This window comes from Diabrotica undecimpunctata, chromosome 4, assembly GCF_040954645.1.
Source record: "Diabrotica undecimpunctata isolate CICGRU chromosome 4, icDiaUnde3, whole genome shotgun sequence".
NCBI classification, from domain to species: Eukaryota; Metazoa; Arthropoda; class Insecta; order Coleoptera; family Chrysomelidae; genus Diabrotica; species Diabrotica undecimpunctata.
The window spans coordinates 17,501,185-17,520,684 of NC_092806.1; the positions used below are offsets into that span (position 1 = coordinate 17,501,185).

Below are 19,500 nucleotides of genomic sequence, written 5' to 3' on the forward strand. Positions count from 1 at the left end.
TCGTTTTGTAGCGTTTTCACTGGCGAACTATTTAGCATATTTCAGGCTTTCAAATCCATTTCTTCACCTGATAAACAAGTTGCAATATGCACAGACTCACTAGCCTCAATACAATCTATCCAAAATATATTCACTGATCATCCTATTGTCCAAAAGATCATTGATTGTTACCAACTAATCGCTTCCCAAAAAATAACAGTTACATTAATCTGGCTACCATCCCATATTGGTATCACAGGCAACGAACTTGCAGACAGCCATGCAAAACTTGCCTCAACATCATCTGATAATACGGTTAATATACAAATTAGTAAAGATTTAAAATCTCACATTAAGAAACGAGCAAGAACCCGATGGTAACAACACTGGGACACCAATAACTCAGCATTACATCATATCCAACAGTTAGTCGATAGCCCCCTTGATTTGATCTCTGCCAGTATGTCCAGACGAGATGCTATTATAACACGAAGACTTCGAATAGGACATACAAGATTAACACACGGATACCTGATGTCATCCAGCAACCGACCCACTTGTGAGACCTGTCAATCACATCTAGCAGTTAACCATATTCTCACCGAATGTCATCAATATTCAGCAAAAAGACTATTTTATTGCCTTAAAAGTGATTTAAAAGACACTCAATAACTTATATTAAACTTAATACTTAACACTTAAACACTTAATAAATTAAATATATGGTTTAATAAATTAAAATAAACGTCATATACTTATACGTATATCTTAAATTGCAAATTACTTTGATAGAAGGAATAAATTAGTAAAACAAAGATATAAACAGTAAAATAATTGTAATTTGTTTATATGATTTTAAAATGAGATTCAATATTTATAAAATCAGAAATATGCTTAGTTTTTATTTATTTTTCTTTTTTTAGTAGGTTGTATAATTTCCTCAGAATCATATAACAATTCATCCAAAACATCCTTCTTACTCTCACATTCTTTTTCTGCGTCATCTAGTTCATATTCAGCAGTATGACAATTTTCGCAACTCCCTCTATTACAATTTTCGCACATTCTCGTACATTTTAGGCCGTGCTTACGGCATCCGCAATGTTTGCCACATGCGGTTTCGGTGCTACATTGAAAAAAGGTAAACTTTAATCGTCATTTTTAACAATAAATAATGATTTTAATTTAAGGAGAATACAAATATTTGAAAATATAGGTTTTTAAGTAGTAAATGACGCCAGATTCGTTTTTAATTGTTAATGATTTAAAAAAACAATTATGCTAACTCGTCTCCTATTGGTCGTAGAAAACTCTTTTTTTTAATCTTCGTCTCGAAGCCAGCTACAATAATATACAAATTAGAAATTTGTAGGGTACATAGGGGGCGCTGCCGGTTTACATGTTTATAACTGCAATTTTACAATTTCATAAATAATTGTTTTTAGCGGGATAATTTTTTTTTATTATTTTCTAGTGGATTATAAAAATATACGGCTTTAGGAAGAAAATGAAATAAGAATTAGCTCTCTACTATTTTTTTGGCAATCCTATGAGCATTCAAAGTTGAAGGTCATGGGATAAACTAATTAACGTATCTCGGCAATAAATTAAGTGATCTAGGCCTACTATGGCTCATTCGATTCGTAATTTTATAATATTTTATGAATGTCATACATTTGAATTAAAAAAAATCAATTTTGCAATAAATATTACGTTTTTTGACCTTCATTCCTCGTTTTTGCAATAACAAATAAATTAAATTAAACGTATACTAGCTCAAATTGAAGGTCTTTTAGAGTACTTTCATAATCTATACAGAAATTACCCATTACAACACTTACTTTAGGCAAAAAATAAAAAAAAACTCAAAAAACACTAATTTTGCGCCTATAAACGCTCATAAATAAACAATAACCAAAAATTGTTTGTTGAATGAACTGGGGGATTGCTCCTGAGGTTGCCCTTTATAACCTAGGCCACATTGTATAAATTCCTGGATTAGAGAGTACTTTTTCCCCCACATCCTGGGCTATATGGAGTAGGAAGCTGGAGCCTTACAGAATATACCATAAAACGATTGGAGGCATTTGAAATGTGGTGCTGGCCAATCTTAGGAAGTGGACTGGTTTAACGTCAGCTGATCTATTTCGAGCTGCTGTGAATAGAAAAAGATGGGTCAATGTGGCCGACAACATCTTAAGAAGATAGGAACATTTAGAAGAAAAAAGGGTCATCTGACCTCATTATGTGGCTGGTTCCAATTACTTTATTGATGTTTTTCACTGATGATGATACGATATATTTGAAAACTTTCTAAAAATTATAAATCAATTTTTCATAATTTTAAAAATTTTTAATAAATTTTATACCCTTTTATAAAAGAATCCATGTATACGTCCATGTATCTCTTTAAAAATTGAACATTAAATGGTAACTTGCTAATTCAGCTTTCAATTAAGTTATCCAGTACAAAGTGGCACAGGATTGGTGAAATTTCATTTCTCATGGGTGTACCATGTATTTGTTTGTAATACACCTCATTGAAGACCAGTATGTTTGAGTCAAATATGAAGGATACATTGAACGATAGTATTGTTACAAATGAATTAAAATCTATTGAGCTGTGTTGTAAGATGTTTGTCCATTATTTTTTTATAGTATTCATGATTTGCTGAAACGACAAGTTTGTGTGTAATTTGGGAAAAGTTTGAAATTATTAAGTTTGTAATCATTTTTTGTGTTATATGCAATTGGTAATATTTCTGTTAAGAACTTGTATAATTTACTGTTTTGAGAATCAATGGATGCAACAATTGGTCTCATTGCTAGGGTTTGCTTATGTATTTTTATTAGAGAATAGAATCTAGGTGCTATAGAGTTGTAAATTCTTAGATTTTTGCTTTTAAATTCGTTATTTTTAATGTTTTGTTTAGATCTGTTACTAATTTATTTGCTTTTTGTTGAAGATTACAAGTGGGGTCTCTACTTAGCTTTTTGTAGTATTTTGTATCTTAAAGCATGATTTCATTTTTGTTGATATAGTCCTGTTTATACATAGCTACTGTGATATTGAATTTGTCACTTCTTATTATATACAAATTCTGATGATTTTTAGGAATTGTTTGTATTCAATAAACATTGTACTCATGTGGTCGTTCCTGTTTACTTCCTTTTGTAAGTAATTGGTTATAATGTTAGTATTTTTTGCTCCATATTTATCTCTTTTGCCCTCTTCTACATTAATTATGATATTTTCCAGATCTGCTAATATTGTGTTAACGTCTACTTCTCTAGTTTTAGGTATTAGACTAAATTTAGAACCAAGCTGGCATCTGTATATATATATATATATATATATATATATATATATATATATATATATATATATATATATATATATATATATATATAAATGTCCGAAAAGATTTCCGCGGTTAGTACAATTAAACTTAGAGCTAAGATTAATACTATTATAAAAATTAATATTAAACTCACCAGTCTTCCGGGTTGAACCGCGTCGATATCCATTTTGCCCATTAAGCAGGGCTTCCGAGGTCTCAGTCTCCCCGAGGGAGACTGAGACCTTTGAAGCCCTGAAGAAGACATCAGAGAGGATGTCGAAAGCTCGGCAAAATGGATATCGACGCGGTTCAACCCGGAAGACTAGTGAGTTTAATATTAATTTTTATAATAGTATTAATCTTAGCTCTAAGTTTAATATATATATATATATATATATATATATATATATATATGTATATATATATATATATATATATATATATATATATATATATATATATATGTATATATATACATCTAGCGGTTAATGTAAGCTCCGTTCTAAAACGGTATTATACTAACTCCAGTAAAATATACACCGTGTATACTATTATCTGAGTAGCGCTTTATGTAGACTCCGACCAACATGTAGGATTAAGTGGACTCCACAAAAGGATAAACCATTTATGGGATCCGTATTTACCATTCTGTGTACATTTCTAAACTCCTGCGATGTTGCCAATAATTGTATTAGTAGTAGATTTTCAAATTTTACAGCAGGTACACTTTGGAACTTGAAATTTATTTAAATATCCATCAATTTAGTCATGGAGGAATTTCAGGATTATTTGGCTAATGAAGTTAAATATAAATTGTTAACCGACACATAACTTTAGTTTACTTTTTAGTTTTAATAAACAAGACGGTAATTTATATTACTTGCTTTATATATTTTCAAAAATAAAGTGTCTATTATAAACTTGGAAAAGTTAAGTTTCCATTTTTATTAATTAGTATTTTTTGTTAAAATGCATTGGCACTGAAACATTTAGTCCATAAATGTAGGCACATCGGATAGAGTAATCGTGTAACAGTTTATGAAAGTAGAAGCCCCTTCGGTAGGATTATAATGTTTGTTACCCTATTAATTCAAGAAAACTGTACAACAGGAAGGTCTTTGTAATTTTTCGATTACTGTAGATTATGACATACAATATTTGTTTCATATCGTAGTTGAATTTAAACTACAATAATTTATAAATCAATCTTTAATGACATAATTTTTTACTGTCTAATTTCAATAGGTATGTCGATTTTTAATTAAAATATTTAATGCATTAAAGTCGCGTAGAGATTTTCACTAAACATTTAATTTTAAAGATATTATTATAAAAGTCCAAAAAAAGTATAAAAGTCTAGGGAATTTAATATCCCACTATAGATTTGTTTTATAGATTATCGTAAAGCGTTCGACAGAGCCAAATGGATACACTTATGACTGATACTAAAAGAATTAGGTGTACAACAACACCTAATTTTGCTTATAACTGAACTGTTCGAATACACTACTGGACCATTTAAACTAATATTAAAAGAAAATTGAACTTCAAATGGTAGATTAGCTAACGAAATATAAGTATCTGGGAAAAATTTCTCAAACGATATTAATATTGAAAGAGACTTTAAAGAGCATCTGACACAGCATGCTAAACCGTAAGGCGCCTTAACCAAACAATATGGATATTTGAGAAAAATTATAGCTCGTTTCAGAAAGAATTGTAAATATAACATTAATCTAGATTAAGAAGAAACGCTGAAGAAAAAAACAGTAGCGGTTAGCCTAAATAAAGAAAGGCAAAAATAGATTATATTTGATGTTTTGAAAAAATCGATCCGAAAACCGTATGAAAAACATGTCATAGTATGGACATCGTGCGCGGCGATGCCTCTGCCGTCTGCCTATATCGGAAACTTTTACTACCACTTGACTATTTGTGTACGATTTTGTGTAAGGTTAAGTGGCACACCACAAAAAGTGTTTTTATTTTCTCTTTTGTTTAATAATTAAAATGTATTGCTATACTTTTAGATGTTCCAAAAAAAACAAAGGATAATAAACATAAATTATGAGGTACAAAATTCTATTATTTTCTATGCGTAAGTTATTATAGACACATAGGCTATCACACAGTTAAAAACTATGAAACCTACGAAAAAAATACAGTAGACTATGACTACATTTGTGTTTTAGCACTATAGTAAGAACAAGACAAAAATCTAAATACCTACATAATTATATTAACGAGAAGTTAATAAAACTTTTGATAGTTATCAGTAAGAGAAAGCCCATTTCAGACTAGATTATGAAAAATGTTGTTGGTTTTACAATATCAGGTACATTTATATAATGATAGGAATACAAAAATAAAAAAACAACTTGCTTTTTCAAAACAACAATCAATCACTTCATTTTATCACAAAAACTTTAAAAAATTGCAATGTAATTGAACCCATTTTGTGAGCTATAACACTCTTATGCGCTTTAGGAGCACAACTATCAACTAAATGTTCTTCATGTGGGAGTCCTGAGTAATAGTACTCCAACATGGTTCTCCTGTAAATTGTCAAACTTAGTCTTAGATAACAACGACAACCTTCTTAGTATTTATGTACAAGATACCGTCTACAATTATGTGATTATGTGTACGTGCCAATATTCTTTTAAAAGAGATTAATAAAATTCGCGGGTAGACACCGCGACATCGGTATGTCCCGTAGCGATAAATTTACCATTTTATTGTAATTAGCATTTAAAAATGAAATTTTCATCTTTCATACAAACATCGATAGTTTTTAGCTATGGATGTATTTGGGTCACACAATCCTGTAGCAGATTTAGTCTAAAAAGTTTTATTTTACGCACAATTAGCACATTGGCTCTGGAAATGACCTATACATATACATTATTAATTATTTCCAATCAAGATTATTAAGCAGCTCTGCACCATTGGTTCATTTTTGTTGCTTTTTTATTAGCCCTTTCTTTTTATCGTCATCATTACATAGCGCTACAACACTGGGTGAGTCTTCGCTAACTACAACTTTTCTCCACGTTGATCGGTCTTCTATGAATCTGCAATCAAATGAAATATTAATTTTTTGAGATATCCGATTTTGTGTCCGATCTAACTTAGTCAATAAAATTAATTCTCCTGGACTTATAAGAGCTTTCTTCATTCAGTATCTGTTCCTAATCTATACGGATTTGTAGCAGTATAGTAATAAAACCTTATTTGTTTTAGTCATTCTTCATAATTCGCATCACTATATTAAAATAGGTCTGAAGTTGTTCTTTATTTCTTCAGTGGCTTTATTATTAACTGTGATTATTGATCCAATATATTTAAAGTCTTCCATACTTTAAAAAACGTAGTTGTTGACTTTAATGTTTTATCTAAATTCATTGAATTGGTCTCTTCTGTGTATTTGCTTGTATTTGGTTTTCACCTCGTTGATTTTAAGTAAAACTTTTTTCATGCTCTCTGGACTTTGTTGAAGATGTCGTTTAGGAACGGGAGAGAGTTTCCTATGAAATCTATATCATAAGCATCATTCTAGGAGCTGCTTTGTTAATTGACCGTTAATGGATTACGTGTTAAAAGGACGTTATTTCTATTTTGGTAAGCTGTTCGTTAATTTTTGATTTATTTGAATCGAGAATCTGTATTTTATTAGATCTCTGGTTTATTTATTTGTTTCCTGTATCGTTATTACAAGGAGTTTGCTGGATACCGAAATAGGGAATCCAGTGGTACGTACATGATCTTTTGATTACCAACATTAGAAAATTTGTCTTACTGTAAAATCGTGATGATTTTACTAGAAAATATAATGTTGTTTAATAATAATGAAGTTGTTTCGCTTTGCCTTCTCCATCGAGGTTGCAGTGAGACTGCTATCGTTATACCTTCTGGTATTTAATATTTTGCCGGTCAAGCAACAATTCCAAGAGTTATTAACTTGGTACTGATATCTCTGCTTCCCGATTTTAGCAAGCCATTAAAACTGCTACATTCATGCTTTCTATAAACCAACGACCAGCCAGACGATTATATATAATAGCCAAGGAAGGTTTTGGCAATTTAATAGGTTTTTTGTGTGTTAGAATATAATTTCTCCAAAAAAGTAAAGATTATCTATCCGCTATCCGGATTTAATCCATCGATTAAATATTAGAATACTATTGAGTAATGCTATTACATACCAGCAAAAAAAAACGGTATAATAGTCAGTAACGAGAAAACCAGATAAATGTTCATTAAAAGACAAAAGAGACGATGTAGAATAGGGCATATAACGTAACAATAGACCTATATAATTTTGAAAGGTTTGAAAATTTAAATCCAGAAGTGTAATACAAACTACTAAAATCAGGATATAAAAAAACAATGTAAGTAAAACTCACAAGAAAAGCCCCAGAAATGTTTTACGACCGGGAACTAATGCTAAGGTCAAACAGGAAAATAAAGATTGGATTTAATTTTTTTGCTTAAAACTTAGCATTGCCAGCTTGTATTCTGTTATTCTCTTTTGTAGTGTTTTTGTTAAAAGTGCTCTTAAATCCCAACTATTTAGGCTGATGAACCATTTTAAAGTTGTACTGGTCTATTAAAATATTATGTCCTATTCTGTTTCGTAGTGCTCTTCTTATGATAGCCATATATTTTTTTTATTATCGTTGATTTGGAGGACCCTTTTCTGCGCTTTTTCTATTGAATGTATTAATGTTTTTTTGTTACTAATAATTATACTCGCTACTATATTAAACTCATCCTCGAAAGTCCGTATAATCTGAAGACCTTGATTATTAAACTGTGAGATTTTCTGTATTAGCTTTCAGGGCGATGCTTTCCAAAACGATCGTAAACACGATTGGAGATACGGCATCTTCCTGTTTGAGGTAACTGTACATTTGAAAGTAAGTTGACAGTTATTTCCTTAGGTATGCCTAGTTCTTCCATAGCATTTTAGTTACAATCTTATAATTATACCATATGTTTGTTTAAAATCTATAAATAACTAGCTTAATGTTTTTTTATTCCCATTTCATTTCCCATAACATTTTTCATTAAGTATATAATGTTCCTAACTTCACATTAATCCTTCCTGATTTCACATTTGTGGTTGCTGTATGTCAAAGAAGACACCATTTTCCATAGCGGGTGCTATGATTCCAATGGGATAAAGTACAACCTACATATTTATTGCCAAAATTACTTTGCTGCTGTATCGAGTACCGTTTACTGGTATATGAATTTTGTTACGAATTTATCTTGTGTGCTGAACTCTATCAAATCTTTTACCGCGAATTGAAAAGCACCTTTATTTATAACATTTATTTTTAACGTTCTGTGGAATATTTTACGTTTATCTAAATAAGTATTTACTATAGTGTATAATAGTTGTAATTTTATTTTACTATTTGTATCTATATAGGTATAATTTATAATATATGAATTGTCTTATATTATACAAAATCATCCTATTTGTGTAAAGTGATATTTATGTGGCAATTAGTTGTAAAGTCATTAGTCTGTCCTGTCGTATCAAATTTTCCTGATAATTTTTGTAGACAAGCGGTTTAGTTTATGTAATATAATATCCCCAATTGTTCTCATAATATTTAGGTTTCAAAACAGCTGTTACCTACGCTAATTCATTCACCTTTTTAAAGCACTTTGTCCAGTTTTCTGTAAAAGCATATTTATTTTACTTGTAGATTACTCCTTGTTAAAATTAATTTCTTAGGTAAGCCTTGTTCGGCATTAGTATTCTATGGTTTCATTCTTATGATTATATCATGTGTTTGTTTAAAATCTATAAATAACTAGTTTAATGTTTAAAGTTTTAACTGCCTAATAGTGAATAATTGATCAACGATTTATTAAGTTGTTCTAATTCCACACTAATGGTCTCCTATTTGATAGTTCACCTATTCACTCAATCGTTCCAGGTGTATTAGAAAAAATACTGTATATCCTAATTATTAATATATAGCTTATATATAGCTTTTACCGCTACAGTTTGTGCAGTACATTTTATCATCACTTTTGTGTATGGGTATACTTTTCAGCAAGTTGGTACTTGCTCTTACTTCTAAATTGACAGATCAGCTGTTTAACTGCCTGTACTGAACTTTCTTTTTCATTTTGCAAATATATATAAAAATTAATAAAAACCTCTCTGACATACCGTTGATTGAAATATTGGATACCCTATACTATTTATTCAACGGAAATACTAAGATCACACGGGGAGAATATTATGAGTTATTTCTGGTTTGGTCAAAATTTACACTGAAATTACTAACAAGAGAGTGCTCTCACTTCCACATGTTGAAATTGATATATAGTACCAACAGATGCTAGTCATATACCACCAGCACTAATAAAATGGAAACTATCTATTAATGTAAATTTCATTTAATTTCATTTAAGGAAACACACCTCAAAAATATTGAAAATAAATTAAAAATAGCTTAAGCGTTATAAAAGTAACAGAGCAGCAAAGCTCACAGCATGAGAATAGTGCCTCGTACTTTTATATAGAAATTTGTTGACAGACAAATATTTATTTTTTTATATACTAGGTTCTAAAAAAAGTGTACTCAAAACAAATAAATATTATCTAACAAGTGTTTTATTCCAGTTTCATATGAAAGCACCAGATATTAGATATTATAAATTTCGTCATAGGTGCAAATTTGAAATGAAAACCAAATGATAGAGCATATAGTGAAATATAAATATCTTAGCCCTCTATTGCCCGACTTTTTTGTAAACTTTTTTGTTTATAAAATGTTTTAATTTGTATATGTGCTCAAATATCCATTTACAACAACTATTATTTTTTTTAGATTTTTTAAATTTCGTTTGGGGAGAGTTTTGGGAGTGTTTACCAAAAACTAACGAATTAAGTTTTATACTTATTTATTATGCAATTCAAAAAAACAAATATTTGTAGTTGTAAAACATAAAGCAACTTTACATTTATCGCACATTACTTTAGAAGTATTACAGCATCCTGGTTTTTCGCATCTTCCCTTTTTTTCAGAAATTACTGGCCAGTGAAGGGTTTGGTCAAGCCTAACTTCCTTTGGTAGGACAATAGCAGTAGATCCTCTCCTCTGTTTTTTTACAATTTCGTTCTCAATTTCACTGAGCCTGGGACGTCCTTTGTTTTTGATCTGGTCATTGCTTGCTAACAGTACGCTACATAAGTGGTACTTAAACTGTAACAAAGGCAACTTCTTTTTAATTTCAAAGTAATTACAATCACGACAGCAAGGGTAATCACAATCACGAGGATGCAACAACCAGCTGTTAACAACAGCTAAATCCAGAAGGTGAAAAAATATTTTTAGATAACACTTTTTAGATCTTATGTCTGTTCGGTAAAAAGCAATTAGTGAATCCATAAGATCGACACCTCCAATAAATTTATTATAAAATTGCACTGAATTTGGACAGCATACAATAGTTCTTGATTTTTGTTTCTTATTCCACATCTTGACTAACGAAGTAGGCTCAGAACCAACAAATGTACTAAGCAAATGAACCGGTTTATTATCGTACCACTTTAACGCTGTTTGTCTTATGCCATCTACTGTAGCGTGCTTTTCTTCTACAGTACCTCTGCTCTGTTTCTTTATATTCTTGTCATCAGAAAAATGGCAATAAGGCAATCTGTTTGGAAGAACAGTTCCCAAACATTGCAGTTCACGTTTTTCCATTTCAATCTGCAACTGAATGCTATTGAACCAGTTGTCAAAATATACTTTATAGTATTTGTTTGGTTTGACTATCTCACACAATCTTATTACTACATTACCGCTGGTGTCTACATTAGGCAAATGAAGAGGATGTTTAACAGTTCCTGTATATAATTCCCAGTTATAAACAATACCGTTGCTATCACACAAAACAAATGCCTTGTATCCCCATTTTTTGGGTTTGTTCTTCATATATTGTTTTAAAGAATGTGCCTCTTTGAATGGTATCATTTGTTCATCAATACACAATTTTTCACTCATTGGAATACTTTGAAAATTTTAAAATAGACCGTTGATGAATGGTCTAATTTTGTATAACTTATCATTATTGTTGACCATATTTTCGTTATTATTGAAATGCATTTTAGTTTTTATTTCTTCCCAGCGATTCCTAGATATAGTATCGACTATTTAAGCAACACGTGTTTCCTTCTGCCAAAATGATCTTGTCCTTGGCAAGCCATATATTGACATCAGTAGAACATATCCAATAAATTGGTTTAATTCTGCTAGTGTCATATTCAATGGTTTATTTATATTCTTTTGCAGTGCATACAAATTACTTTGTTCTACTATGTTTTCCAGCATATTGGTAGATATCATCTTTTTAAAATAATGTAGAGGGGATTCCGGTTCTAATAATTTGCATGTTGGTGAATTACCTTTCCATTCTGGAATTGGAAATACTGTTCGGAAACCACTCTTCCACTGAATGTTTTTTACGATCATTTTTGACCTTTTGAGCACATTTTGTTCAGTGTGTTTTTCTGTTTTATCGGTATCGCCCTCATCTTCATCTTGGTCCAAATCTAAATTGGTATCCTGGTCTAAATTTGCTTCGTACAAATCATCTTCATTTTCCATTTTATTTGATCCTGGATCGATTGATATCTGAGTACCTCGAAAATTCATTATCACTTTCTTATTATCTAAGCAACATACCTGTTTTTTATCACAGTACTGAAACAACACAATAAAATAAACAAATGTCAACGGTAATCAATATCTAAATGCTGATATAATGCCTCTGTATGTATTTTAAAATATATTGTACACAATTTATAACAATAAATCACGATCGAAAATACAAACTAATAAGGCAGTCATGTCCATTTGACATACTGTTAAACATTTCCATATAGGTTTTGTCATAGGTTCATCGAGTGTATTAAAATGTATAACCAAATGTTGCCTGAAATTAACAGAGGGCATACTAGAGTCGTAAATTGTTTTAAAAAAGTTTTCTGCATCAAAAACTCCTTTGTTGCCTTGAGTACACACGGGGTAATAGAGGGTTAAAATAGCTGTATTGAGCGAGGATAAGGTTATTGATGAGGAAAAAAAGACCTATCGCTGAGGAAGTGAGAAAGTAATTGGCAAACACAAAGAGCACTTTAATTACATTAAATGAAATATGCATTACAATCTATCATGACACACATATCTTGATACACATGAAACAAGACAATTAATAAACACGTTAAGAGAATCTTAAGAAATAATAACCAAAATTTAATTTTTAGTACACAAAAGAAATAATGATAAACAGAAGATACACAAATTAAAAAAACGTTATCCCCTTATTGTACGCAAGAGAGATACCTCTAGGAAAAATCAAAACGATCGAAAATATATACCAAAACAACACAATAAAAGTAAAAGTAGAAGAAGAACTAACCGACCCTATTAAAGGTGACAATGGGATAAGACAGGGATATTACCTGAGTCCTCTATTATTCAACCTGATTATGGATGAAATAATAAAAAATAAGAATTAAAAAGGGGTACCAAATGGAAGAAAAACAAATTAAAATAATCTGCTGTGCAGACGACGCAATACTACTCTTTCACAGTGAAAATGATTTACAACGTATGCTGCACCAATTTCATATAACCGCCAGAAAATTTAACATGTTAATTTCCCCAAAAGAAACAAAATGCATGGTTACAAGAGCAAATTTACTAAGATGTTAATTGGAGCTGGAAGGTCATATAATAGAACAAGTGTTAGAGCTTAAATATCTAGGCATCACATTATCTAGCTACGGAAAGCTCGAAACTAAAGTGGAAGACCCAGTGAATAGAGCAAACAGAGCCACAGGCTGTCTAAATGAAACATTATGAAGAAATAAAAATATCGGAAAAGAAACGAAAGGCAGAATTTACAAAACAGTCATCAGACCAATAATGACATACGCGGCAGAAACAAGATCTGACACAGAGATGACCAAAAAGATATGAAACAGCAGAGATGAAAACACTTAGAAAAATTGATGGTAAGACACTATGGGACAGAGCTAGAAGTACAGATATACGACGTAGACGCAAGGTGAAGAACATCAAGAAATGGAAGAGTAGAATGAAACGATCGTATAAGCCGAATGACAACAAATAAAACAATAAAGACGGCAAGAGACGGTTAACCCATAAGAAGACGATCAGTAGGACGACCACGAAAACAATGGAAAGGCAACTTACTGGAGGCACATTGAAAAACAGACAGAGTTATGTCTATATAAAAAGAAAAAGTAGAAGAAGAAGAAGATACACAGGATAAAAATTAAAATAGTTGCAAGAAAGATAAAATAAATCAGTCATATTAATGTAGAATATCAGAGGACAGAGTGTTTAGAGAAAATAATGAATGTCATATTAATGTAGAATAGCAGAGGACAGAGTATTTGTCATAGCTTTGGACAAGTGCCCAATTGAAAAAAGAACACAGATCGTTCAAAAAAGACGGAACTCTAGAAAGAAAATAGAATAGATTTAAAAAAATAAAAGCATAAACATGTCTTTTTCTACTTTTGTAATATTGAAGATACGTAAGTAGAACATTGAATTAAAATGTAACCTTTGATATTTGTGATAAACCCATCACCTGAACAGTGGCGCCGATGTATGTAGTTAAGATTGTTTACAATTATTTTAACTGTTTATTTTTTTATTATCTATATATGAGTTGTGACAGATATCACAAACTTATTTATTTTCCACAAAGAGGCTCTTTAGAACCTAAAATTATTACTATACAAATCTGATTCGACATATCTTCAAAAAGTAATACACGGCATGTAAAATTTAAATTTTTAATAAAAAGTAAAAGATTACGCATTACTTATGGGGTTTAAAAAACGAGCCTTTAGGTAGATTGAAGTACTAATAAGACCACCGCAATCGGGCATACCCCGGGTAATGCTTAATTAATTAATCGGCTAATTCTTCAGTCACCCCCTTAATATGATTTTGTCAAATTGGTCCTTTTTAGAACCAACTATTCTAATAACATATATCTATAACTGTTAAGGGGGTAAATCTAAAAATCAAGAAAGTTTACTTTACTTAAACTTATCAGACATATGAGCTAAACACGAATCTGACTAATTTCTAGTACAAGAAACACATATAGGGCCTAACCTAGGGTATTTGGTATATAGCTGATCGCTGAAAACCACATTATAGATATAGACATATTATTTCTATCGGAAAAAAAGCAAAGAATAACTCAAAGTAAGAAAGGACAAAACCAGTCAGCTGAGAGAACCTTTTAACGATTTTGAGCTTGGATCCACCATCTATATATTTAATGAAAAATAATACAAATACCGACATTGAGGACCTGAGCACAAAGCTTATTACGACATCTGGACCAAAAACACTACAATGGCTTATCCAGATGATGAACAACTGTATTCAAATTAGGAGATACCCAAAGTCTAGAGACATGTCAAAGTTGTTACCTTGCTTAAACCTGGCAAAAACTCCAACGACCACAAAAACTATCGGCCAATATCTTTATTTTGTCAGCTATTCAAAGTGATGTACATCACAAATACTAAATCAAAGATGGGTACGAAAAATATCGGGTATCAGTGGTGGTATTTTTCAATCTAAATGCCGCTTACGACACCTTAACTTACAGAATATTTTTTGAAAAACTATATGGTATCCCCTTAGATAACAAACTCACTTATAATTTCTGCGTATGCCTACACAAGAGAATATTTTTTATATCACTCAATGGTAAAAATAACAGATGAAGAACGGTCTCGCTTGGGGTAGCATAAAGGCACCTACACTGTATAACATTTACACAAACGAATGATCCATACCGGTAGATACTAAGACTTCTATTATATAGACGATACACCTATTATTGCACAATAAAAATAAACTATGAATCAATTTTTAGCCAAAACCCCTAAAAAGCTCGTGTGTGTTCCTTCAATTTCCCTAACATAGACGCCTTCACAAAACTGAACATCCAATAATGTCATGAAATTGTTGAACGTAGACTCCCTATAAATTCCTTGAAAATAGTTTGTATCGCACGGGGTCAGTCACAGATTATTGTTTAAAACTAAAAGGTAAATTGAGGACCAGAAATAATATTGTTCGCAAGCTTGTCAGCTAAAAATGAGGTGCACATCCTTCCGCCCTTAAAACATAGACACTTGCACTATATGCATCTGCTGCCGAATATACCTTGTTAGAAAAATTATTATATTATTATGTTAGACATATTTATTTTGAGATAAACTTTTATCGAGATATCATATGTTGTACATAAATAAGACCAGAACTAAAATAATAAAAAAGCTTTATACAAGATATCGCAGAAGATTGGATGAAATAAAATTAGTTTTTATTAATCGGATGCTTACATAAAACGTACAAAGACATACTCACGTAAACAAAATATATTACGAAATTTTTGTAATTAAAAAAAACATCGAGTTTGGCATTGAACTAATAAAATTATATTAAATAAAAGAACAACATTTTTAAAAATGCAGACAAAATAAAATTTCCTATGCAACCGAATATTACATTAAATAATAAGCCCAAATCCTTTTGTATCTATATACCTGTTTTTAAAGAACCAGTTACCTTTCAGTACGTAGTTGTATCAGGTAATAAGATATCCTCTGTTACTCGGTGTAATGCGTATTAGATTACACTGTCTACGAACAGTAGATAAAAATAAGGAGCCCATATGAACCGTTCAGGGTATATGTTGAAAATATACGGTATAATCACACAGTTGCCAAACTCTCAGAGCTTACTTAAACCGATAAACGTATGGTTCAAATATACATTGAAGAAGATCTGTACGACCCCTATAATATATACACGTGAACTAAACGATATACATTTATGATACAGGGGTATTTACGGGCTCCAAAAAATTTTTATAAATTATTAAACTCTACATGTTGACGAATCGACAGAACCAATATTATGGAATGGTCAAGTGAGCTCCGTATATCGGTATCCACTTGACCACGGAGCTCAATCGAACCTGAATTTTAACATGGGCGGAGTCCACTTTATGCCGTAGATATATATATATATATATATATATATATATATATATATATATATATATATATATATATATATATATATATGTATATATATATGTATATATATTTATATGTATTAATACATTTGGTGATTGGATATTGGTATATAGAAAAGAAGAATAAATATAAATGCTGTTTGCTGGTTTCCTTGGTGGTTTATAAATGCTGTGAAGAAAAATATCTTAAATTGGTGGAAGCTGATAATTGGAAAAAGTAATTTCATAAAAACAAGGATAACCGAAGCTGAGAAGAAGACATTTGAGTGGTAATTATAATCTATATAGTGGAAAATAGTTCATTTAGGCATTCAGTGACAGAAAGGTACAAAATTTTGTTAATATAATTTAGTTAGGGTCATAACAATTTTAATTTTGTAGATAGTTTGTTTAAATTTTACATTGTCTATAGAATTTAATTAGTTTCATAAGAATTTCAATTTAAAGATAGTTTATTTTAAATTTACATTGGCTAGTTTAGATATATATTTGTGTTTCATAGTAGATCTAATAAAGATAATTTAAAAAAGTACTTACAAACTAATTCTTTGAGAACCGCCCTCTTTTGCCCTCTTCTACATTAATTATGATATTTTCCAGATCTGCTAATATTGTGTTAACGTCTACTTCTCTAGTTTTAGGTATTAGACTAAATTTAGAACCAAGCTGGCATCTGTATATATATATATATATATATATATATATATATATATATATATATATATATATATATATATATATATATATATAAAATGTCCGAAAAGATTTCCGCGGTTAGTACAATTAAACTTAGAGCTAAGATTAATACTATTATAAAAATTAATATTAAACTCACCAGTCTTCCGGGTTGAACCGCGTCGATATCCATTTTGCCCATTAAGCAGGGCTTCCGAGGTCTCAGTCTCCCCGAGGGAGACTGAGACCTTTGAAGCCCTGAAGAAGACATCAGAGAGGATGTCGAAAGCTCGGCAAAATGGATATCGACGCGGTTCAACCCGGAAGACTAGTGAGTTTAATATTAATTTTTATAATAGTATTAATCTTAGCTCTAAGTTTAATATATATATATATATATATATATATATATATATATATATATATATATATATATATATATATATATATATATATATATATATATATATGTATATATATATATATATATATATATATATGTATATATATATATATATATATATATATATATATGTATATATATATGTATATATATTTATATGTATTAATACATTTGGTGATTGGATATTGGTATATAGAAAAGAAGAATAAATATAAATGCTGTTTGCTGGTTTCCTTGGTGGTTTATAAATGCTGTGAAGAAAAATATCTTAAATTGGTGGAAGCTGATAATTGGAAAAAGTAATTTCATAAAAACAAGGATAACCGAAGCTGAGAAGAAGACATTTGAGTGGTAATTATAATCTATATAGTGGAAAATAGTTCATTTAGGCATTCAGTGACAGAAAGGTACAAAATTTTGTTAATATAATTTAGTTAGGGTCATAACAATTTTAATTTTGTAGATAGTTTGTTTAAATTTTACATTGTCTATAGAATTTAATTAGTTTCATAAGAATTTCAATTTAAAGATAGTTTATTTTAAATTTACATTGGCTAGTTTAGATATATATTTGTGTTTCATAGTAGATCTAATAAAGATAATTTAAAAAAGTACTTACAAACTAATTCTTTGAGAACCGCGATAAAAACCCTATATTATAAAAAAAACACTCATTGCTCATCATTCACAAACAATACAATATAACAATATATATATATATATATATATATATATATATATATATATATATATATATATATATATATATATATATATATATATATATATATATATATATATACAGATGCTAGCATCAAAGGAGTAGAAGCTCTATTGACAAAAAATAATGAAAATTGATATAGTAAGCTAGTAAGTCAGTCAAAATTAACCAAAGGGTGAAAGGAAAAAAGAACATAGACAATATATCTAGAATGTTTAGCCATAAAATAAGCTGTAAAATATTGGCAACATGTGTTTCTTGGACAAGAGCTCTTACTATACTCAGATTACAAACCTTTATAAAATTTAAACATAAAAGCTAGAACTGATAAAGAATTCGGAGACTTGACATTCGACTTATCGCAATATAGTTTTAAAGTAAAGTATAATCTAGGAAAATATAGCCAAGAAGCAGAAATCCAGTTGTAGAATCTCACGAAAATATATAAAAAATATTTAAAGTAATAAGTAATTAATCTGAAAGATATAAAAGATTACCAATGTTCAAATATTGATCTACAAAATACTACGAATAAATACAGATTTAAGAATGACATATAAAAACTTAAGAAGAAAAACAAAATTAATTTATCAGATTTCAGTAAAGCTTTTGTAAAACATATGCACGATACTTACTGTCACTTAGGAAAATACTGCTGTTAAATAAAATAACACCATTTTACACAGCCAACAATATGTTGGCTGGTTTATCCCGGAAGCCTGTTGAGTTTAGGGTCTTGTGATAGTATTAATCTTTCTTATATTGTTTATGTGCAACCTTTTTTCGTCTAAAGTATAGACTAAAGTTTCTCTACTCCAAAACCTCTATTCAAAATTCCTCTAACGTTCTGTTAACCTGTCAATATAATTTCTAGTTTTATTTGTGTCTAATTGTTCTTGCTGTTTGTGTTGTTAGGTTTCTAGTTTTTTTCTTTTTTAATTTTTTCCATTATTTCAAAGTTTTGTTATAATCTAAATCCTCGTATTAAAAAACAACACTGTTGCATTATATCTGTTTGCAGAGTGAAAGTAACAAGCAATCCCAACACTTCGCGCTTTGTACTCCCGCAACAACCTGCAAATAAAGATATTTCGCCGAAATTAAAAACCCACCTCAGGGTAAAATTACCATAATCATAAATTTTCTTTTTCGCCACACATGTTGTGAAACTACTGTGACAGGAGGAGAACAACAAGAGTAAGTATCACGTTGTAGCCTCTTTAATGGTGATTTACCGAATTTACGAA

At 30.1% G+C, this 19,500-nt stretch overlaps 1 protein-coding gene across 1 annotated transcript in view; it reads right to left on the minus strand.

Moving 5' to 3' along the window:
• The window catches only part of LOC140438153 (ceramide synthase 5-like), a 143,625-nt gene extending 124,614 nt beyond the window's left edge, over positions 1 to 19,011 (minus strand). Inside the window, exon 1 of the mRNA XM_072527866.1 lies at positions 18,889 to 19,011. The gene's annotated coding sequence lies outside the window, so the exon portion shown is untranslated. The remainder of the gene's footprint in view (positions 1 to 18,888) is intronic.
• Between the last annotated feature and the right edge of the window lie 489 nt (positions 19,012 to 19,500).